A 24,483-nucleotide genomic window follows, 5' to 3' on the forward strand; every position below is an offset into this window, starting at 1 on the left:
TTGCCATGACACGCTAATGCACAGTAGAACAGTTCACTGAGCATTAGAGTGTCTCATGTAGACACACCCTTTTAGTTGTTAGCAGTTTTCACAATTCTACTTAATTCCCTTTCTATGTCACTGGGAAGAGGGTGATAGCAATGAAAAGACTGCTCCTATTTGGCTGAAACCCAGAGGCAGGGGAAATCATTTTTATAAAAAAAGCTCTGCTTCTCACAATCATCAAGAGAGAGATCCCCAGCTGGTATATATATTCCACAGCATCTCCACTGAAGTCAGATTGGTAAATACATGCCAGTATGTACAGCTGACAATCTGACTGAAGGACAATTAGATATCCAGTTAAATAGATCATTTTGTTATTTGTCTATCACAGATTTTTCCTGATTATCAGTCAAAATGATAGCAAACTATTTTGGTGGGATCTATTTAATATATATTATCTATTACAGATACACAAGATGCTGCGGCACTTTAATTGGAGCAGCTCTTGGAGACTCTGTAATTAAAGCGCCGCCCCCCCCACCACACACATGCATCCCTATAGTGCATGTAAAAGTGCCCTCTGTTTCAGGAAAACTACAGTCTGTTGGATTACTGTCCTATGCCATCATTTATTTTTCTTAACAGAACAAGGAACAATGGTCTCAAGTTGCAGCAAAGGAAGTTTAGGTTAGATATTAGGAAAAACTTTCTCACTAGGAGAATAGTAAAACACTGGAACAGGTTACAGAGAGTTGTGGACTCTCCATCCTTGGGTGTTTAAAAGACTCAGCTAAACAATGCCTTGGCTTAGTTGGGGATTGTCCTGCTTTGAGCGGGGGGCTGAACTAGATGACCTCCTGAGGTCCCTTCCAACCCTAATTTTCTATGATTCTATGATTCTGTTTTACATAACCCATGCTGATTTGCTTCAATTATGTAACCTTTCTTTAATTCTTTATTAATCAAGTCCTGAATTACCTGCTCTATTAATTTGCCCTGAGATCAATGTCAGGCCAACAGACTTATAATTATCTGAGTCATCCATTTACAATGTAAAAATCTTGGCACCATGTTAGCTTCTTCCCAGTCCTGTGGAACTTTTCCAGTGTTCTGAGATTTGATAAAAATCAACACTCAGAGTTTAAATTGATTCTCAACCAATTCTTTTAATACTCTTCCAGGAAAGTTAACCCATTCTGCAGATTAAAGTATCATTTAATAGTTGCTGTTTAATATCCTTTCTAGTTACTAATGGAATGGAAAGTATTTCATCATCCCTAGAAGATAAGATGAGGTAAGGGATCATGCTAATTCTTCCAAGCACATAACAGAAAGATTTATTAACTACTTCTGCCTTTTCTGTGTTATGAAATTATTTGGGAAGGTGGTTCATCTGTTTTGAGTGATTTATAATTCCCCCAGAGGAGAGCTACTAGAAACCCAAAGGACATGAAGCTGAAACAGGCTTATAAAGCCTCCTTTTACTTCTGCTTGCATATTTAATTTTCCTGTAATTCAAGAATTACCTGAGGCGTGAGGATACTGGCAGTCCAATATATGAGCCATAAATATTAAACTAATGAGGATCCACCACTCAGTCAGTTCTGTGGTAAGTAACATTTTAATGTGGCATAAAATCACCTCAGAATATCAAAACCTAATATTCAGATACTGAACCCAGGGGGTTTGTTTCACATGTTTGTGTTGAGTTTACACTTTGTTATTAGAGTGCCCAAGATACATCAATAACACTGGCAGTATCCAGATTACCTCCTATTTATCGTTCATCACCAATCAAGGATGAATAACACCTGCCACATTTTCCAGTTCTGGTGTAGAGAGACATAGGTAGCTCTTGGAAGAGCTGTGACAGAGGGTTAGGTGTGAAGGGGGTATGCTGATTTTGGCACAACAGAGGTGAAAGGATGGGCAGAATCTTACCTACCAACAGCACAGGCTCATCCAGATGTGGAGCTGGCAGGACCTGGAGGCTCCAGCAGTATAAAAGTAGTCCCATCATCAGCCTCACTCGCATCCTCCTATGGGAGACACCGCTGCTGCCAGGGATAATGCAGCACCCACCCTTAAATTATGTACTGGATAAAGCAATGGGGTGGCCCACAAATATTCAACAATTTAAATATAAAAATAGAAATATATATTTAAGTAGAAGAGAGTCTGGAAAGTTCAGGGGGATTTAGACTGGAGCCACTCTGTGTGGGCACTCTTGCTGAAGCTTATAAACCCCGCTCTACTAAAATACAGCTGAAACTTTCCTACTTACAAGACCAAGAGTTGAAATCCCTGAGTGGCAGGCAAGCAGTTCAAGTTCTGAACTATCTAGGGTATAGGCCTGTGCGAAGTGGCTAGTATTTGATTCGGATTCGGCCGATTCAGGGGACGGTGATTCAATTTGGTGATTCAAATTGCTGTCCCAAATCAGTTTAGCCAAATCTGATTCAGAGATTCAGCCACCGCCGAATCGGCCAAATCTCTGAATTGGCCCCATCCCCCGCCTGCTCTCAATGGCTGCCCTGCCTGCTCTCCCCGCTCATGGCTCGTTAAAAAAAAAGTAATAAATTTAAAGAGCCCTTGCTGGCTGCTGCCAGGTGTGTGTGGGGGGGTGATCCCTGCTGCCTCCACTGCCCCATGCTGCTTGGGGGGTGCTCTGCCATGAGTCCCCCGACCTCCGCCCACTCTCCTAGCCCCACTATGGCCTTCCCCAGCTTGTAGCCCTTTAAAAAAAAATTGTAAAGCCCCGACTCACTGGCTTCTGTCAGGTGAGGGGTGCAATTCCCACTGTCCCCCACTACCTTGTGCTGCATGGGAGGCTCTGCCATGTGTCCCAAGAAGCCCTGAGGCTGCTGCAGTAGCTGGTGAGTGGGGATTGTTTTGTTTTTTTTTTTAAAGGGCTGGGAGCTGAGGCTGGGTGGGGCAGCCATGGGGGGGGCTGGGAGAGTGGGCAGGGGTTGGGGGTGCTCAGAAGGCTTGGGGGAGCAGGCAGGGGATGGGGCCTGGCAGGGGTCCTCCGATGGTCCCCTCCCACCTCTTCCAGCCTCCCCTCCCCCGCCCCCTACTTACCAGCATGGAGTGCTCCAGTGAGTGGAAACTGCCCTAATTGCCGAAGCTCTCTGAATCTTTTCTGACCCAATTCGGAGAGTTTTGAATGGATTCAGACCTTTCAATTGGTCTCCTGATTTGATTCGGATTCAGAGATTCAGCCACTGAATCAGGCCGAATCTCCTCCGAATTGCATCAGCACCCAAAGCTTCGCACTGCCTTAGTGGGCTGCTGACAGGTAACTCAGTACCTGAAGAGCTAAGGGTTGCTTTAGCACCCCAATGAGGAGTGGTGGTGTGGCATAGGCAGTGTGACCTCTGAACGGTGCTTGATGAGTTCCTGAAGAGTGGTGGAGCACCCAAGCAACAGAAGGCAGCATGGCTCCCAACAGAGCAGCAGCAGGCAATGCACCTCCATGCTGATCTTGAACAGCGAGATGACAGCAACACCAGCAAGTGACCTTGGCAGCGACCCCAGAGCAGTAGCTAGCAACACAGCCCACTTGCAAGCCTCAGAGAGTCTTCCTTGATTGAGTAAAATAGTACTCAACTCCTGGGAGAAAGGGAAGTTTCAGAGACTGTATCTGACATCCAAATTTTTATAACTGTAGTGTTTAATAGCCAGCGGTGTTTGCTATTTTGGGTGTTTAATAGTTGTGGTGTTTGATAAATATTGTTGTTCTCATTTCCCTTTGATAAACTTTTATTTTCTGCTTGATAACAAATGGCTTGCAAGTGGGCACCACTTAGGACCACTTGTAAAGGTTACTTTTTCCAGATTTGTGACTGGGGGCTTGAGCCAAGACCCCCAAATTGGAACCTGGCCCTTGTAGTGCCACCTGGAGCCTTGGCAGAAGGCTTACACTACTGGCAGTGCATGAAGTGTAGTGCTGCTTCTTGGTGGTTGTGGAGTGCTGCTGTTTTGTTCTGAACTGCTGAGGCTTCTGGATGGAAAAACCCAGATGTCAGTTACGTCCTATGTTTGGTCAATGGATAACATGTTTTCCAGAAGAGCATTCTGAGAGATTCTCTTATTAAAGCTGGAGTCTGAGGTATGTCCTTCCACTCCTGCTTGCTTTCTATCAGATGTCCTAACTAGACATCTTCACAGCTTTTTCTACTGCTTGTAATCTAACTCATTCAAGTGATGAACCACACCATTTAGTAAGAAGGGTTGCAAAACCCATAAAAACCAAGAAGTGGAATTTTTCCCTAGCTCCCAGATAACTATATTTACTTCTAAACAATAAGCAGGAATCCTGGTTTTCTGTGATTTAAAATAATCCCCAATTTTCCCCAGTTTAAAAAAAGTAAACTAAAATCCAGAGTTTTGCATGATTAAAATGAAACACCACTGTATATAATATAGTGTGTGTGTGTGTGTGTGTGTGTGTGTGTGTGTGTGTATACACAAGAAATAACCCAAAATCCACATTTTTCCATAATTAAAATATCTATATATTAGTGGTTTTTCATTTTCATCACAGAATTAATGTGGATTTTGGGTTACTTTTTTAAATAAAAAATTGGGGATTTTTTTAAATCACAGAAAACCAGGATCCCTGATCATGGCCCTTTTGGCATTGAACTAATATTATGTATAGCTTGTGCTATATGTAACTAGGTATAAAAATGCTGCCTAGCAGTGCATTTATGGAATACCTGTGCTAAAACCTACAGTCATTTTAAGAAGGGTAACATGCATCAAGTCTGGATGAACTAAGTCTTTGGGTACTAATTTAGCTATAGGTCAGTGCTTTCAAATGTGTCCCTTTTTTGTGCTCAGGGGGAACATGGTCTGATAGTAAGGGTTGGTGGGGGGGAACTACCTCATCTCTCCCCCCCTCCCCAGATTAATTTTCCCTGCTGTAGCAGTGGGAGTGGGGCAAATTCAAGGGAAACTTCCAATGATTAGATTCAATATCTGAAAAATTATAACAAATTTATAAATAGTCTCTCTAGAACCTAATTGTTGGGGGCTCATCTTATAATTGAGTAAATACTATAATTACCAAGGATCTGGTTTTCTCTGTTAAAAAAAATAATCGCCAATTTTTGGATTAAAAAAAGTAACCCAAAATCCACATTTTTCATAATTAAAAGAAACCAACATTATATTTATATACACACACACGCACAGAAAGAGAGAGAGATTGGTGGCATTTAATTTTAATCATGGAAAAGTGTGGGTTTTTGGTTACTTTTTTAATCCAAAAATTGGGCATTTTTTTTAATCAGCGAAAACCAGGATCTCTGGTAATTATACAGGGATGTCAATAACATGCAAATTCTTGAGATTTTCCAATTTTTCTAAAAATTCCTACATACAGCATTTTGTTTGTGTGTTCAAGGATGGTTTTAACCTCTTCAAATCTAATGCATTCTGCACTCTAAGCTCAATTCACACCTCTTATAAATCTGACCTCTGAGACAAATGATAGCAACAAATATCCAAATGCCATACAACATAAGAGTGGAAGCAAAAGTAAAATAAAAATATATGCCTGAAGATATAATGTAGAGTATGCATTGAATAAAATAACTCGCCACAGTGGGTCATAAAAGTGCACCTTTATTAAAAGGGTCATCCAACTAGCTTCCAATGTTGCACCTTTAATTTTGCAGGAAATGATATTACACTCACAGGTAAGTGTTTCTGGGATTAGGTTCTATGCTTGAAGGTGTTTTGAGCTGCATTAAGATGGAAAGCACCAACTAAATTATTATTATTGTTATTCTTTTATTAGCCAACAACTTTTGAATTTTTAATCACAAGATCATTGTTATGATATGATCATTCTAAAATTTTGTCTTATATGTAAAGGTCTCATACAAAGACATACCACATTCAGTGGGATTTATCAAAGGTTTTGTAGCCTCCTGAGTAAATGAAACTCTTCTAAACTAATGCGTGCTTTACCACGCTTCACTTCTTCAGTACCAGCAGTGTACAAAAATGTGCTTATTCAACAATGTTTATGTGGCTAAATGATTAGTGTGTTTGCTTTTTCCATTGCAAAAGAACACTTTTAATGACAATTTCTGAAGACCAGACCTAAATATATATTTAATTTTACTTGCAAGTTCCCAAACACTATAAAACTGTATAAATTCACTATGAAAATATTTATGTTCACATACTAGCTATGGAACACAAATATTTTGTCACCATTAACATTCCATGGGTGCTTAAAAATGAAAATGCATACAATATATTTTTTTTCCAAAGTACTGAATATATTTCTTTTCATAATATTTTCAAAGTCAGTATATTATTAGATTAAATCACAAAATATCTCTGCATTTGGGCTAGCCAATACTGCCATGTTTACTTTCTCTTGTTTACTTTGGTGATCAAGGTATTTTTCAGAAATGTTCTTTGGCATAAAGAGGAAACTGTAAATGGGATAACACAAAATAGGCACCTTAAGCACTAAAACAGACTTTTCCAAAGCCTTTCCGTTACCATGATTCACTAATGGCTTGTTCAAACATAATGGCAAGGTGTGACCATATAAAAACGTGGATGGATGTGTAGGCACAATTGTTCTGCCTAAAGATCTCATGAACCCCCTCCTCTCTTGTTAGTGACTAATTCATATTGCTTTTTCTTATTCAACACTTCAAACATCTGTATCTCAGTCAACTCTCACCTGGTCACATTTTCTTGTTTCCACTTCCTCCCCTTAGTCCATCCAACAAGGAGTCATTATGAAATAAGTCTGCCTAGCCTGTCACTATAACCTTGCCAGGAAAGGGCTGAGCCTGAGGGCTCCTTAATGTCATGCATTGTTTAAACTTTCTGTTTCAAATGACTACCCTTTTTGATTACTCTACACATTTCCCATGTCTTGGATTGCATTCACTTTTCCATTAATAACATTAGACCTTAGCCTTCAGCTTCAACTTAAAGAATCACAGCAATGGGAGGAGGTCAGGCTGTCCAGCCACTACACAGGTGCAGGATTCACTATCCCTAAATCATCCCAGAAGAGTAGCATTCCTTTATCAGGAATCAAACCCAACTCTGTAACTAGGATTCAGCATGCTCACTATCACTGAACCATGATCAGACCCCATGGTATGAGTTCACAGTTCACTTTCCTTTTCAGCATCCATGCTCTGCAACTGTGTGACATCAGATACTGGGCAAAATGGTCTGGCCTACTGAATGGCAGTTGTTATGTTCTTCCATTCTTATGAGACAGGGATACCTACACTATACTAATGAAAAAGTTGCTCATCCTCTCACAAATATGCTTTCTTCAGCGGTTTTCCTCAAACTCAGAATACTTCTTTCTCTCTTTTTCACTCATTTTCCTGATATAGTCAATATGTATATGGTGTCATCACTACATAATGGCATAACTAGAGGAAAGTGGGGTTTGTTAGGGGCAACCACTCCAGGTACCGAATTGTGGGGAGGTGCGCAAAAAAAACGCAGTTGCTTTTGGCAGCCGTGCATTCATGGTCACAAACTATAAGTCACCACTTCTGCTTTGCCCCAGGCGCCCAGCCAAATCCCTACATTGCTGTCTCTATGGCCTTTGTTTGCCAAGCCACTTCCTTTATGTCATTAAAAAGCTCATAAAATTTCAGATAACAGCCTAACTGAACAGCTGACTATTCATGAAAGAGATTATATGATATGATTGTGTGAAATAGCAGGAAGTGCCTCCCAGTTCTATTCCTTATCAGAATTCAGTATTTCACGTAACAACACAGGACGAGTTAAAGTATATGGGCCTTGGTGGGAGGAACAATGGACTCAGGAGAACTGGGACCTATTCACACTTCTGCCACTGCCCTGTGCTGATGACTCTGGGGATGTCACATCTCTTCTCATTGTCTCTGTCTCCTTAACTTTACATATAAGTTAATGGTACTTTTGTACCATTTTAAAGCTCCTTGATACCTACATACCTCAAACATGTGATCAGTAGGGATCCTGGTTTTCTATGATTACAAAAAAAATCCCCAATTTTTGAGTTAGAAAAAGTAACCCCAAATCCACATTTTTCCATGACTAAAACAAAATGCCACTTTATCTCTATATCAGTGGCTTTTCATTTTAATCACAGAAAAATATATATTTTAGATTACTTTTTTAAATCCAAAAATTGGGGGGGGTTTTTATCAGAGAAAATCAGGATCACTGGTGATCAGTGTATATTATCATTTGGGGAAGTCATGGGCATTCCAGCCCATAACAAAATTCTGCAGTTAAAACAATGGATGGGACCTTTATTTAAAATGGCAAATGTGCACATCTAACTGCTTGGTTGGAGTGATAGCAAATAACAGATGCTTTTAATCAAGTAAGTGTTCAGGCGCCCATGAGTGAAATGGTTGTTGACTGGCAGCACAGCACCATTTCTTGTGTCTGTTTCTGACTTCAGGCTGGCTGCTGTCAGGTTCTCAGATGTCATTCCTGAAAAGTGCAACCTCCAGAAAAGAGTGCATCCGGAAATTCCATTACATTAGCACAGGGGCAATACTGTTCTTAAAAAAACCACTTAGTGTATATTTGTGTGGCCTTGTCAACAATTGAGGTCATTTTGTCAAGTAGTCAATGTGAGATTCTCTTCCCTGTGGCATAAAAGGTTGCCCTGTTTTACAGTTTTGCTGTTCATAAAACCAGGGTTTAGGGTAAGTTCCTGACTTACAAGATGGGTTTCATGTACTTCCATGTACCTACAGTTACACAGATGCTCAAATAACCTGCTCAGTCAGTGTAGTTTGACCAACCTCAGTCATGTTTAGAATGCATTGTTTTAACACTACCTAAACTTGAGGTTTGAAATGACTTAAAAATACCTGATAGTCAAAAGAGACATTCACTGGTTTTGAGGCTGGTGACTCAGTTTCCTTTACAGCCACAAGTAGAAGTTCAACCACTTTATTTTATTTATTTTGCCTTCCTCTCTACTGTAGGACATGATCCATTTCCTAGGCTTACACTAATATACCCCTGGCACATGGCATTACCCATGTGCTATGTCCGAGTGTTGGAATCCTGGGGTGTCCAGTAGAGTAAGCCTCACTTGGCTCTCCTTGGAGCCAAAATGGGACAGCCTTTTACAGTTACAAACCCTTTGCTACCACAGATATAATTATTTACACATATTTAGTTGTATACAGTTTTATTATATACAGAATAAGATATAACTAAAGTTCATACAAATTGCTACCAAGATAACTCTATATACAGTGCACAAAAGGAGCACTGGCAGTACGGAGATAGTCATTTGGGTTCCTATAGGGTTCACAACCTGATAACCAGAGATCCTGGTTTTCTCTGATATAAAAAAAATCCCCAATTTTCTGGTAAAAAAAAAAAAAAAAAGTATTTATATATATTAGTGGATTTGGGATTACTTTTTTTTAACACAAAATTGGGGATTTTTTTAAATCAGAGAAAACCAGGATCCCTGCTGATAACCTCTCAGGTGTGATACAGCTTAAAGGAGAAGCATAAACAGTAATTAGATACTGAAGCAGTAATAAATAAATTGCTTAATATTTACAGCATGAGCTACTGGATACTTATTTACAAGCACTATTAATGACCCTTATGCACAATGAATTTACAGACAATCCCCAGCTCCTCCCACTAAACCATAGTGGGCCCTATGTGGCTGGGGTCCTCCCACATTGGCTCAGGCAATACCACAATGTTGGCAGCTGCTTTCATGTCTGGGTCCCTGCAACGCACAATGTATACTGCCCCAGGCTGTGGCTCCTGCATAGTGGGCCATACAACTTGGGCCGCAGGCTAAAGTAGATTTTTTTTTTGTAAAAATATGTGTCTCTCTCTATATAAGGTAATATATATCTACACTCTACCTATTATACCACAAAAGCATTAAACCTTTCCCATTACAGAAATCTGCACTCATGCACCCGCACATCCACGCAACCGTACAAAGGCCCGCTGGCCAACCTATTACAATATCTGCAAACGTGCACAACACACACAAAACAAAATAAGTCTCTGCTGGTCCCTCAGACTGACCCTTCCTTCCTTCCCACCCTTGCCCCACTTCTGGTGTCACATAATCAGTTCAAGTGCCCTCTCTGTTGTTGTTGCTCCAGCTTCTGCTGCTCCAGGTCCCACTGCTGCTATTGCTGTCCTCTGTTTTCCTTATCTGTTCCTCTTCTCCGCTGCCTTCGCTCCCTTCTTCACTCGGGAGTGGGGTTGTATGATTCTGTGTCACATGGCAGAACACGGGCCCGGTGACCATGAGAAGCCACAGGAAGATCCAAGAGATGGTGAAACTAAAGGACATCACATTGCCCGTGGACCTGTTACTGGGCAATGCATGCCAAGCATTGTGAAAGTGCATCCACTGCAAGGAACTGCACAAAGATAGGGACCTGAACTGACTTATAGCCCACCGAGCTCTACCAGTAAGGGCCCGGAGACATAGAGAGGGACAGTTGGGGAGACCCAGCTGCCCGTGGCCCAACTGCCACGGGGCCACCAAGACAATTGAGCACCTCCTCTGGCGCTGCACCTGCACCAAGGAGGTATGGAAAAGGGTGAAACAGCTCTGTAAAGTGGCGACTGGCATCAGCTGGCTAACCAGTGAAGCAGCACTGCACGGGCACCTCGCCAAACACCAGGGGAGCTCATCGCCCCATTTTGACCAGTTTGTATCCTGCATCAGGAGTGCCCTGTGGAAGGCCAGGAACCTCCTGCTGTACAGACAAACAGACATAGAGGTAGTGGGCTGTGTGAAAATGGGGCTGAGAGAACTCCAGGCCTACTACCAGAAATTGGTAGCAGAGGACAGAGACAATGCTGCAAGCTAAAGCAGATACACTTCTCCCATAGGTGAACAACTGGGTATGCTGGGTTTGGCTCCTGCAGCCCATGCACTCCCTTTAGGTCACACTGACAAACTGGGTGGGGAAAACTCCCCCACTTTTAAAGAAATCCTCCCAGCCAATCCTGAGACTCTCCCTAACTGTCCATCTCTGTTTTCAAACCCCTGGCTGTGGTTTTTCCATTCTTTACCTTTTTCAAGCTGTCCCTGTCCAGGACACCTTTATTTTCCCCTAAGCACAGGGTCCCCATTGAAACAAATTTCCCTTTCCCTTTATCCAGATGTTCCTGTCTGAGACTGCTTCATTTTGCTCTGAATACAAGGTCTTCATTGGGACAAATTTCCTTTGCCCTAATACAGTGTCTCCAAAGATACAAGCCCCATTGTGGGGCACCCTCTGGTCAGGTAAGCAACTCTTCAATGTCTGTTATACTAATATCATAATTTTACTGCTTTTGCAGTTCCCAGGCTTTGAAAGATTGGTACTGTCCTTGTTTCCCTGCTCTTTATCTATAAGGTCATATTTTGTTTGCCCCCACCCCACAGTGCTTTGTAGCTGTGGTGTTGAAGACAAGGAAGAGTAGACCATCAAGCAGACTCTGTAGATAAATGGTAGGCTATAAGGGGCACCTGGATCCAATAGCCCAGGAAACCCTTTTCAATACTGTGTTTTTACGATTGGTCATGCATCTCTTAGATTGCAAGTTGTAGCACTGTTGGATAAGTAGTTGGTACTGATGTAATCGTGTTACTACCAGCAAGGAGGAAGTCACTGGGCCTTTCTGTGTCAAGAAAGCGTGGCTTAGTATGTGTTGTCTTCTGTAACTGTGATTAAAAACATAACATCATTGAGTGTGGTTTCTATTCCAGCACAAACTCACTCATCTCAACATCTAGAAGAACGTTCCAAAACAAAAAACAGATTGCAGTTCACTTCTTCATTGTACTTTTTTCTTGTCAAGGTGTCACGGGGAGAAACAGAAGGGCAGACCATGAGAAGCCAGGGGGGAATCCTGGGAGCAGGAACTGGCCAGGGAAGATAAAAGGAGAAAGAAAGAAACAGGAAACTTCTTACCTGTAGCGGGAGCCAGAGCAAAGCCGGAAATAGTGGCAGGACCTCAGTGGCTTGTTAGCCATGACTTTATACAGCTGTGGCCAATTGATAAGGCAAATGGCAGAAACCGGCTGGGGGAAATAAAAGTTGCTGCTGGCGTGAGAGCAGGGGAGAGACCCACAGGAGCCCCTGCCGGGAAGTCTCACCCAGAGCCCCCACAAGGGGGAGAAGCATGGGAAACTGCCTCCCGCAGCACAGGAGGACGCAGTGAAGCCCGCCACGGGGAAGATGCCGCTGGCAGCAATGCAGGGCATGAGGGAGCAGAGGCACCTCATCCAGACTGGGAACCAGGACCAGGGGGCTGGGAAGAACCAGAGGAGCTTGAAGCCCAGGTTACCACCAAAGAGCCAAAAGAGCCAGCAGAAGCCAAAATGCCAGATCAGGTGGGACTGTAAAGGCCCCGGGAGGGCTCAAGGAGGTGCCCCAGGTGGGGGCTGAAGGGAATGAGCAGCAGGAAGGGCGGTGGAAGATGGCCCCCAACACTATAGAGCCGCCCCCACCAGGAGACGTGGGGAGGACATGCCGAGAGGGACCACAGAGGGTCCAGCGAACCCACAGGCTGGGCAAAGAGTGGAGAGGAGGACGCTGTAGCCAGCAGGACCCAGTTTAGGGCTTGCTAGGGGGCCTTAGGTACCTCGGCCTGTTGTTGTAGGGCAGGCTGTGGGAGCATTCGGAAAAGGGGGCAGAGGGCCTCCCTTAGTAACTTTGCATTTCTCTGTTGTTGGTATTTTTTTTTTCATTTCCCACTTCTGGAGGGGTTGCCAGGTGAGGAGCCCAAGTGGTGTTTAAACCCAAAGGGGGTTTACAGTTACAGGAAAGGCTAGATGGCTGTGAGGCACGGTGGGTGGAGTTTGGGTTTGTCCCAGCTGCCTATAGCCTGCTTCTGAAAAGGGGTGTGGAGCCTCAACTGTCGGGAACTTGGCCGAAGGACATCAGGACTTGTCAAGGCGGGGTGTAAGGGCAAGATTGGGGGAGACACTATCCAGGGAAGAGACACCTACTCAGCAGGACCACAGGGATGGACTGGTGGACAACCCGAGTATCCGGGGCTGCATAGCACGTGGCTGGATGTTCAAGACCAAATAGGTACACAAGGGAAGCATTGTAATATTTTCTTTTTAACTTTGAACATTCTATAAGGTAGCTTCAGTACATTACAGATACAGCCGCTCATGTTTTGTGTTGGGTTGTAACAATGATTCCTCCAATCTCTTTATGCTTTTATGTCCAACAGTAGCTTTCTGTGGAATGTGTGCAACTGTTTTGATTTACAAGGTTCTTCATAGATTTCCAACACTTACTCACTTCTTATGTGAAGTCTCATTTCCCTAGATTGGGGTTTTCAAACAGTGTTCTGAGGAACCCTGAAGTTCTGTGGTAGGTCATCAGGGGTTCTACAAAGGGGTTGTGGGTAATGGAGTGGGCCAGAAGGTGGTGTGCCACTGTGGTCATTTGCCTGACTCACATGATAGGACAGGAATTTGCTGCAGAAGTGGTGATACAAAAGGCTTCTGTGACTTTAGAAAGTTGAAAAACCACTTCCCTAGATTTCCCTGGGGGTGTCCTCAGGTAGATTTCTATGCAAAGAAATGAGCTTTCTGGCTCTTTGCAACAAACCCCTTATTTAAATGAATTCAGTAAAGGCTACGCACTGGGGAAAATAAAAAACATTTTATCTAAAGGCAAAGCCATGTTTACACTGGGGAAAATTAATTAGATTGTATTGATGTGTTTGTTAACATGGCAGCTAATATGATTTTAATAAGAATGTTGCTGCTAGGGTGGATCCTAGCTTATCCATTATGTGTTTTCAGTTTCTTTCTTTCTACATTGATTACTAAATTGTTAGCATGTTTTCTAACAAAGTATACATTCTCAATAATTTGTATGTGTTAGAGATCAAAAGATTAACAAGAATCAGCGTTAAAAGTAATGATTTCAATGACCAATTTTTATTCAAGAAGAAAATCTAGCACCATCTAAAGTACAACTCTGTTGAGTCAAAAGGTACAATAGTTACATAGGCACATTTCAGCTTAGAGCTATACTTTAATGCTCTATTGTCCCTATCAGTTATTTTAAATATATACAGTTCTACCAAACAATTGTAGGAGAGGGTGATGCATCTCCAAATCAGACAGATCCATTTGGGAGGTATAAAAGCTTTAGCTTATAGTGCACCCAGGTGATGAGATCCTAATAGCTATGAGGATCACTGAGCTTTTAGGACCATTTAAAAGACAACTGGAAACTGTGTCATAGAGCTGGGTGATGCTGCATCCATGATTTTCCAGGAAAAATGTGAAAATAAAATATCTTTTATTTGACCAATTGTATCGTTTGGAAGGATATAGACAAGTTTTCCAGTATGAAGTACCCTTCCTCAGGTTTCTGAGAAAATAACAGACCCAGTTTGAGCTATATAGAAGATAGAACAAAAGACCTGTTCAAAACTCCAATGTGAATAACAGGATTTAAGAGACATTATCAGGTCAGGAGATAACAGATAAGAGAAATGTAGTAGAAAGGATAACCTGACAAGTGGAAGAGCAAGACCATCAAAGAGGATTTATTGTAGTGAAAGAATCTATAACTCAGGACACTGACACAACGGACATTTTGTCACATGATCAGCCCCCCAAAATGTTCTACACCTATGCCCTTACAGAAGTGCATGACTGAAGAGCCCTTTAAAAGGGCCAGATCTTGCAACAATCTGAACCCTAGTGCCTTTATTGACTTGTGTCAACAAGCAGCAGGAGCATGGGGAAAGGAGCAGAGGGAGTTCGGCCTGGAGCTTGCCCAGCCTGTGCTGTAGCATGGGGCAGGTGGATTGGAACCCCCTGGAGGTGGGAGGGCTCCAATCCACCCACCCCATTCGCCAGCACAGGCTGGGCAAACCCCAGACCAAGCTCCCTCTGCTTCCTTCCCCCTCCCATTCTGAAGCCAGCACTGGGACTGGGAGGAGAGGGGGGCAGGGCTAGAGTAGATTGGCTGCAGACTCACAGCCACTCCAAACTGCAGCTTGATCCCTCAACCCCCAGAACCCAACAGCAAACATCTGTTGGGTCTGGGGGATTGCTGTAATTTATGGCACTTCCTGTGAAGCACCATGAAGTACTGCAGGGAGCTGCACATCTTTCAGCACCCTCAGAGATGCTCCCTAATTGGATACTGAATAACTTGGAATTGGGATATGGTCTCTCAGTTAGGGAGCAGCTAGTTAGTGAGAGAGAGAGAACAATGGTCTACAAATGTTGTCTGCTGCTCCACAATAAAGTTTATTTAATTTTTCTCATTCATGTATGCCTGTCACAGGGCACCAAGGTGCCTGCTCCTTTAAGGGCTGAAACCTCTCAGCTGCAGTCAGGAACCTCTCAGCTGCAAGTTACCATGGCAGCAGGAATGAGGGCATTAGCCTGCACCTGCAGGTGGTCAGCTGACTGGAAGAGGAAGGGCCTGGGACGTATATAAGCCCCAGGGCTCGGACCAGAGGGGAAATTCTCTGCCAGCAGCTAAGGGGGAAGGAGCACTCCTAGAGGAAGCTAAATGAAGAGGCTTGACAGCCCATCTCCTGCTCCTGGTAAGGTTAAGGGACTTCAGGAGCTCACCAGACCCTGGCCTACAAGCCATGTAGTGCTGGGGGAAGGATGATTCATTTAAAGGGACAGAGCACACCCTGAGCTGCTTGCATTATGTTATAGCCCAGGGGCTAGTATTTTGATTTCTGTTTATAAACTGGAAGATCAGGTTGAGGTTATTGGGAAAGGAGAAGGCCTCACTGGGGGGGCCCACTACAGTGCACGGACCCCAGTGCCAGTGTGGGTACAGTATCCAGGGTGCACAGACCCCAGTGCCAGTCCGGGTGCAGAAAGAGAGAGACTGGGCTGTGATGACCAGAGGCCAAGTCAAAATAAGGCCTCAGAGGGACACTGTGTGAATGCTATCTGTGAGGCTTTGGGCATGGAAAAGGGATGGTTTGGAGCCACGCATCTAGCCCATAAGGCTGAAGGTGCCCCCAGAGGAAACCATTTTTGTGCAGTACCCAAAAGGGTTCCAAGAACCCACAGTGTTCAGCGGGGTCCAGCAGGACTATGCCCAATGAAAACTTGAAGGCAGCCTCCCCATTCATAATTATTGCCAACGAGACATGGCGGGTGAGAAAGAGGGTGCTCATTGGGCCAAATTGGCATGGTTAAGGGGCCCTAGGGGGCCCATGGCCATCCCTGGGAACCCCGTCCCACGACAGTGCCTTTATTTATTGAATCCATTGATCATGACAGTTACCACCTGTGGAGTGTAGAGAGGTATAGTCTCACAGGAAGCTTTTAGTTGATTTCTTCAGGTAGTTTCCTTTTTTCATGTATGCTGCTTTGAAGTATTTTCTAGGAAATTACTACTGCATGTTTTGGAAAGTATTATTACTGATCCTCAGTGTTAAAGAGATATTATACCTTAAAGGTTTTATGAAATGTAGTGTTAAAAAAAGTTTTTAAATTTAAATTTTAAAACTTTGCCTGTCCAAAAGTAAATTTCTTAAAAATGAACATAAGAAAATAGAGGTTAAAAATTATTTTTTTAATTACTGATATTTTCCAAAACAAGACCCAGCACAACTGGAATAAAAGGTAACTATAAATGTGGGGCAAGTCTGCCTGGTTGTTTTTTTAATTTTACAAAAGAGGATTTTTGTTAGCAATAAATCAGATTTTTAGGTCTCTCCAAATCTAATTTGCATATTATTATTGGTTTGGTTGTTGTCATTTCATTCTCAGTCATGGTAGTTTCCCAAATATGTTAGGTGCCTTTACAGCATTAAAAGCATGGTCCTAGCCTCAAAGAACTATAAATTAAATATATAATCCTAGATTGTGGTTTGCTACTGCAGTTCTACTATGTCCAGCTGAAACCAACAGGACTGTCTGAGGGGGCATAGGAGATTCTATTAACATTTTATCTACAGTCCCTCCTGAGAATGTCTAGTGAGATATGCACTGGTTTTTAAGTCTGTATCAGAAAACCAGGCAGTAAGAGTTAAATATAGCTACTATGCAGAAGCTCTGCAAGGAAATAGAGAGGGCATGTTTGACTTTAAGGATACCACTGCTTTCCTTCTTCTGATAAATCTCCTTGTTCAGTGTTGGAAGGAATCAACTCTTTTTTTTTACCATTGTCATATGACAGGGGTAAGAAGTAAACTCATTTTGAAACACTTTGCTTGACTCATTCAGTGCCCTGAATGGGAGGAAACTTTCACCAAATGCTGATTTTCCTAAACAATTAAATGATTTAATTTTAAATTAATGTACGCAAGAGGGATTGCAGCAATGGGGATAGAAATCATATGTCTTCTTTGAGAAACATAAAAATAACAGAGACTTTGTTTTTTGAAACCTGATGAAGTTTATTCCAAAAAATAAAAAAGCAAGAGCAATATTTAAGTGGCTGTGCTGGCACCAGATCATAGATGCATGGAGAAAGTATGTAAACCTTGGTAAGGATCTTAGGTAGGAACTGCATTATGGACTCAGTCAGGAACATGTGATGTGGGATTCTGTATGAGTTAAGATTTTAAACAGGCACTTTACAAAAGATCTCTGGTTTCCCAAAGAAAATGTCTCAGGCTTGAGTATCATAAATTCAGTTCCTAATGTCATGGATATAATCCAAATTGTTAAGAGTGGCAGTTTTGCTTAGCCTCTGTTGTCACATTTCCATAAGGAGATTGACAAGGGGGTTACTTTTCAGTCAATATACCTGGACTGCCTGGATAATGACTTTCAGTGACTTTAACTCACTAACTTGATAGTTAAATTGCAATAAACAAGAGGACTCAAGTACTGAGAATGCTAAAAGGAAATGTTTACCACTTGCTACCACCAAAGCACGTTTACTGAGAGAAGCTCAAAGTGGAACAGCAGTAAAAGGAAGAAAAAATAGGCAGACCGCTTAATCATAGCCAAAGAACAATCAACCTTGCTAACTAGTTAGCTGCCTGATATCTAGTGTAATTTATCTATAGATTTATGAAACAATGCACAGAGAATGATTTACTCAATTAGTGTTAACTTTTCTTTTTTGTAATTGTCCATGAACAATTTACATTTTTTCCCCAAATATGGTCATTACTTAAAATTCTGTAAAAAATTATTTTCAGGATGACTTTAAAAACTGCTGATCATATGTGGTCAAAAGTCAGTCTATCTGAGAGCACATGCAAAGGAGCACATGCAAAGGATTTGTGAACATTACATAGTCAATATATAAAAAGTGTTGGTCCCTTTTCATTGGCTATATAGAGCAAATGGTAAGCTTTTTGCACTGACTGGATGTTACAAATCTCCACCCCAATAACTTACATTTATGACTGTTATTCAGTTTCTCTGAACATGTATTCCTGCAGTTGATCAGTTGTGCTCATAAACTAAGGAACTGAATATTTGCAGAAAGGGCATGAAAAAAGTGTAATGCATTTTACAAAATTTGCATTGTTTTGCATATGTGTAGACTACTTTTTCAGTGTTTGTCTGCTTTAATTTTCTGGCCCAGAAAGTTTATAAACTCAAAACAGAATATATAAATGCAAAACTATCAGTACTTTGATCCCTATCCTCAGTTGGTGTATCTGATGTCAGTAGTGCTGCACATTTACATTGTTTATTATTTTAGAGACTGAGTCAATAGGAGAATAGTATTATTTGTCTCAAGTATGTCCCAGGAGCTGGAACAAGAGAAAATTCTACTGAGCAAAAATATGAAAACAGTGGAGAGTGCTTTAAAGCAAAAAACAGAATCAAAAACACGCCCCCCTCCCCCCCCCCCCAAAAAAAACCACCTCCTCATAGCTGGAATTGGAATCATTGTAGTTGTTGTAATTGCAATCATTGTGGTTGCTGTGATCTGGTCTTTCAACAGATAGCTTGAATTTTAATCAATCACAAAGTTTTTTTCCAGATAGACATGAGTGTGTGTTTTAAATCTGCTTTTTAAGGTGTGTTTGTTTTCTTACATCCTGAGGCAAAAAATGAATTGGTTAAAATAACCTGGAAATTGCTTAAGACACTACAGATTGTACCTTTATACTCTCGAAAATCTCTGCGCCTTCCTTGTGTAATACAGTGATTCTTTCCAAGATGGGAATGGCTGGTTTCTTTCTCTCCCCCCCCGGGAACAGTTGTCCAGTTGCCCAGGAATGTTGCAGTTCTGCTATGAACATTCTTTATTCCTAAATAGTCATGGAACTATTTAGTTCCATCATGAGACAGGGTCTCATGTTTTAATATCCCCAAATTAATAAACAGTCACTAAAAGTTTAATATCCATGTGCTTAAAGTTAGGCAGCAAAGCAACAGTTACTTTAATTCAGTACAGCCTCCTATACACATGCAGGTAAAAGCAGAATTGGATCTAATGCATGTTCCACACAATTGTACCTCCTGCTGTGCTACATATAAATGGCAGGGCACACAATCATGAGATTGCACATTCGATCCCATCACACCTTATCGCCAGTGTAAGGGGAGTCAGATCCTGGGCTCCCCCTGCACTGACAAGAAGCAGGCTCCCATGGCTGGGAGCTCCCTTTGATGAGGGGCCTCCCAGCTGCAGGGGCCACAAGCAGCAGGGACTAAGAATCTCACAGTGGACAGGGCTCCAGGTCCCAGCTGCACCTGACACGTAGCAGGGACCAAGAGCCAACCAGGTAAATGGGCTCTTGTTCCCTGCTGTGCCACATGCACTGCCAGGATCCAGAGCCTTGTGTAGGTTGGGGGTTTCATGCATCTCTGAGCCCTGGGGATCACAGCAGCCATGATCCCCAGGGCCCAGGAGTTTCATGCTGGGCACCGCACACCCCTGCAGCTGGGCACAGTACACCCATGTGGGGTTCCAGCTGCAGGAGACATGACTCCCTTCACAGGTGGTGCAATCACCTACCCTGGAAATCTTCAAGAGGAGCCTGGACACTCACTTTTCTGGGGTCACCTGACCCCCAATTTCTTTCCTGCTTGGTGCAGGGGGCTGGACCTGATGATCTTCCGAGGTCCCTTCTGTCCTTACAATCTATCAATCTATCCTACTACATGCAACCAGCTATAAAGTTAGTACACATTTTTGAGGTCTAATTTTATAGCTGATTGGAGCTTTTATTGTGTGATATAGCTACTGTGCATGTGTAGCTGGTCTTAAGTTAATTGTGCGATTAACTAGTTTATTGCTTGATACTTGTAACATGTAGAGGGGGACCTATTAGACATAAATGCATATATTCTATTAACTGTTACAGCTGTATGGTTGAGTGGAAGAGCCATTAGCCAAGATAAAAGATAGCTAAATGGTATCTGGGGGAAAAAAACTTCTTCACTGTTAGAATAGAGGGGAAGTGGAATAGACTGCCTAGGGAGGTTGTGGACTCTCCATCACTGGAGGTCTTCAAGAAGAGGTTAGACAGCCACTGGTAGGGAATGATCTAGGCATAGCTATGCCTCTGTTCTACTAGGGGTATTTTCCATGTGTCTGGGATTGGCTGGTTGCTCCTGTCCTTTTCTGCTATATGTGGCAGGGTGTTTTTAAGCCTTCTTCAGAGGCATTGGGTGTTGGCTACAGCCCAGGCTGGGGATTTTGACTGGGGTGTGCCAATGCTCCTGCTGAAACCAAAGCCTGTAGTTCCTGGCTAGGATATCTTACCCCTCCACTCTGGGTCAGACTGATCACCATATTTGGGGTCAGGAAGGAATTTTAGCCCATGGTCAGATTGATCATGCTTCATAGAAGTAGGATGTTGGCTGTCATGGTTGTTTTACCCATGGCAGGTTAGCGTGTTTGGTCTGTGTTGTATCAGGGTTGCTGGTAATCTTTGTAGAGTTTAGATGCAGTGTATTGTATATACAGTCTATTGTAGTGTTTAGATTATGGTTTTTATGGGATGGTTTGGATAGGGATGATCCTGCCTCAGGCAAGTGGTTGGACTAGATGACATCAGGAAGTCCCTTCCGGTCCTACTTCCTTATGATTAATTCTATGACCTAACTTCAGTACTAAAGGAAGACTTGGGAGTGTCAGACTTCCTGGTTTAATTTAGAGGGCAATAGTGAAGTAAATGATCTTTACTTTAGTGTCCGTTCCAGGAAGGAAGTAAACAGGGCAGTGCAATTCAAATGGATACAGTAGATTAATTGGAATTTTAAAACAACACAAACATCAGTTGCAGTAGCAATAGAGCATAACAGAGTGTACCTCCTACCTATCCTTTAAGGAAAACTAAACAACGAAAAAAACAACTGTGAAAGAAACTGCAGAGAGCAAAGAACATTGTGTTCTAAGATTACAAAGACTACAAATATAAACTCTTTCACAAAGCTGATCTTTTCTAACCACTGTGTGCCTTATCCTCAAGGGTTCTACCACCGAATTAGAGTATTGTGTAACAGCTGATTTTTCTGATCTTCCTAGTGGTGCTATTTCCTTTACCTCCCACAGCACGAAACAATAGCTAAAGACCCCAAAACAAGGAAAACAGTATGAGAAATGGGAAATTTATAATCCGGGATCCTGGTTTTCTCTGATTAAAAAAAAATCCCCAATTTCTGGGTTTAAAAAAAAGGAACCCCAAAGCGACATTTTTTAAATCTGAAAATTGTGGATTTTTAAAGTGTTTTTAATTTTAATTTGAAAATTAGGTATTTTTTTATATCAGAGAAAACCAGGATTTATAATTATAGGTTTCCAAATTTACAGTAGTTTTCCTTGTTTTGGGGCTTTTAGCTGTTGTTGTTTCCTGCTGTGGGGTATAAAGGCAATAACACCACTAGGAAGATCAGAATAATCCACCATTATACAATACTCTTCAAGGTGGAACCCTTGAAGAAAATCCCACCCCACAATATTCCTCCCCAATTTTCAGAATAAAAAAAGTAACCCAAAATCCACATTTTTCCATGATTAAAATGAAACACCCCTATATATTCTAATGCTATGAAAGCCTAAGTCTGTCTGTCTGTCTGTAATGCTTTATTCAGACTCTGGCTGGCTGGAAGAAACAGCCAATCAGAGTGCTCCAAGTGTGGAGGAGCATCACCATGATTCTGAAGCAGTGCCAAGGACCAGACAGAGGGTGGGGGAGCTGAGGCCAATGGCACTGCCTTGACTCTCTCACCCCGGTCCCTGCAAGAGGCAGAAAATCAGCAGAATGGGGCATTAGGTGGTAGCACTCCATCCCAGCCCCCTCCCCACTCCTGCCCCCCATCATTCTTGATGGACAGTTTGCTAGTGTGTGTGTGTATGTGTGTGTATATATGTGTGTATATGTGTATATATACATATGTAAATGTGTATGTGTGTGTATATATATGTGTGTGTGTATATATATATGTATACATATATATAATATATAATATGTATGTATGTATATGTATACACACACACACACAAGCAAACTGGCTATCAACTGCTTGATGGGCAATTGGCAAACACACACATATTGCCAATTGCCTGTCAAGAATGACAGGGGATAGGGGAGGGGGCTGGGATGGAGTCCCACCATGGAAATAATGGAAAAATGTGGATTTGGGTTTGTTTTTTTAATCTGAAAATTGGGGATTTTTTTATCAGAGAAAATCAGGATCCCTGCTTATAATGAGTTTCCCCCCCCCTAATAATAATTGTAACAGTTTAGCAATGCATATTTCAAAATCTTCTGAATCAAATGCATACAACTTGCAATAATAATTGATACATGATGGCCATACTTGCCAGTTTGCCAACAATTGTATCAGGGATTATTTCAGATGAGAACCATGAGTCTTCCAAGAGGTCATTAAATGACCATGTATTCATCATGGCATATAGAATGATAGAAAATTAGGGTTGGAAGGATCTCAGCAGGTCATCCTGTCCAACCCCCTGCTCAAAGCATGATCATCCCCAACTAGATCATTCCAACCAAGGCTTTGTCTATCCAGGTCTTAAAGACCTCTAAGGATGGAGATTCCACAAGCTGTCTGTGTAACCTGTTCCAGTTTTTTTTTTATTTTCCCAGAATATTTGTACTTTCGAACTGGCAAGACAAGAAGCAAAGTAATAAACTAAAATCCCTACAACTGTAAATATAACCTTTCATTGATGAGGAGGTAAAATGGATCTATAGAAAAAAATGCTTCTATAATGTTATGGTCCTCTCAATTTCTGTCTTGTAATTTCCAGAGTTCTGTCCTTCCCTTTGTGAAGTCCAGGGGAGATTTGCCATTAACTCTAATGGAGGCAGGAGTAAGGCTATTTATCAACTCAAATCTAGCAGATCTTCATTTCAAATGCAACTTATTGGACACTCAGAGCTTGCTATGCCTTACAAGTTTGAAATGTGTTCATTGCAATCCTAATTTGGGATTTTCAAGAATAGGAATGATGTTAAAATTAGCTAAGGTACTCAACTGGAGATACTCTAAATCTGCATATACAGTATCCAAAATCCATGTGATGTCTATGTGCTATGGATGGCCTTGTTTCCCTTTCCTGAATACTCTGAGGTATTCTCAACCAGGGAAAGACCTTTCTCACATTGCTACATGCTACAGCATCAGAGTAACTCATGTCTTGAACAGGTGCTAGATTTGTTTGTCCAAGGTAATACATAAGTCATACAACTATTCTTACACATAGATGTAGGAATAGGTATATGTGCAAAAGGCAGACAGCACAGTATCCTGGCAATTCGCTTTCATGTTAATTAAATATGTATGTTTTACGTTGAATTGCACTATAGATGACTTCTTTCCTGTTTTCTTTCATTACAGCTCTTCCTCTGTATAGTATGACCTCATCTGACTTCTTATTGGACCCTTGTGTTGTTTTCTTCATTAGAATTCTGTAAAAAGCTTTTTATTTTATTGTTATTGTCCTCTTTTTCAGTCTTAATTGTAGATCTCTGACAATGTGTTTCTGAGGTTTTTGCCTTGGCTTGTAGCATAACAGTTATTTATGGGTCTACCATTGCTCTGCTGTAGTTTAAGTGATTTTCTGCTTTTGCTTGTTATATTTTTGTCCGGACTTGATATACTTTATGGGTTTCTATGCTTATTGACTTGCATATCTGGCACAGATTTTCTTTTTGCTAATATCCTATCAGAGACCCAAACAGTAATATTTTCTTTCTTCCTGTGTAATGTTGTGAGATCATTTTTTTAAATGAGCTGGAAATATTTATTAGTTTACCAGAAATTAAAGGCTGTAATGAACCCATATGGAATTCTTTAATCATATCTTTGATATTTTATAACTGTACCTTCAAGTAGAATGTGTTTATATTTGTTGAGGGGGAAAAGTTCACTTGTTTTGCATTTTTACATTATGCAGGAATTTCCATTGAAAGGGGGTTGCTCATCATTTTTCCAAGAGTACAAAACAAGCAATGGAGGAGAGAAACAAGAGGTGTATTTTCAGTCTGAAAAATGCAAAAAAGCAGCTTGTCTTTTCCCTGAGAGCATCAAGCTTTGACAGGATA

At 41.7% G+C, this 24,483-nt stretch overlaps 1 long non-coding RNA gene across 1 annotated transcript; it reads left to right on the forward strand.

Moving 5' to 3' along the window:
• Positions 1–1,250: 1,250 nt before the first annotated feature.
• On the forward strand, positions 1,251–24,067 carry LOC149874909 (uncharacterized). Its single transcript, XR_016439982.1, has 3 exons — positions 1,251–1,279; positions 11,155–11,278; positions 23,777–24,067. It is a non-coding gene; the product is annotated as an uncharacterized LOC149874909 (long non-coding RNA).
• The last annotated feature ends 416 nt before the right edge of the window (positions 24,068–24,483 follow it).

This window comes from Crocodylus siamensis, chromosome 1 (genome assembly GCF_052110815.1).
Source record: "Crocodylus siamensis isolate JL-2025a chromosome 1, ASM5211081v1, whole genome shotgun sequence".
In the NCBI taxonomy this organism is placed as follows: Eukaryota; Metazoa; Chordata; order Crocodylia; family Crocodylidae; genus Crocodylus; species Crocodylus siamensis.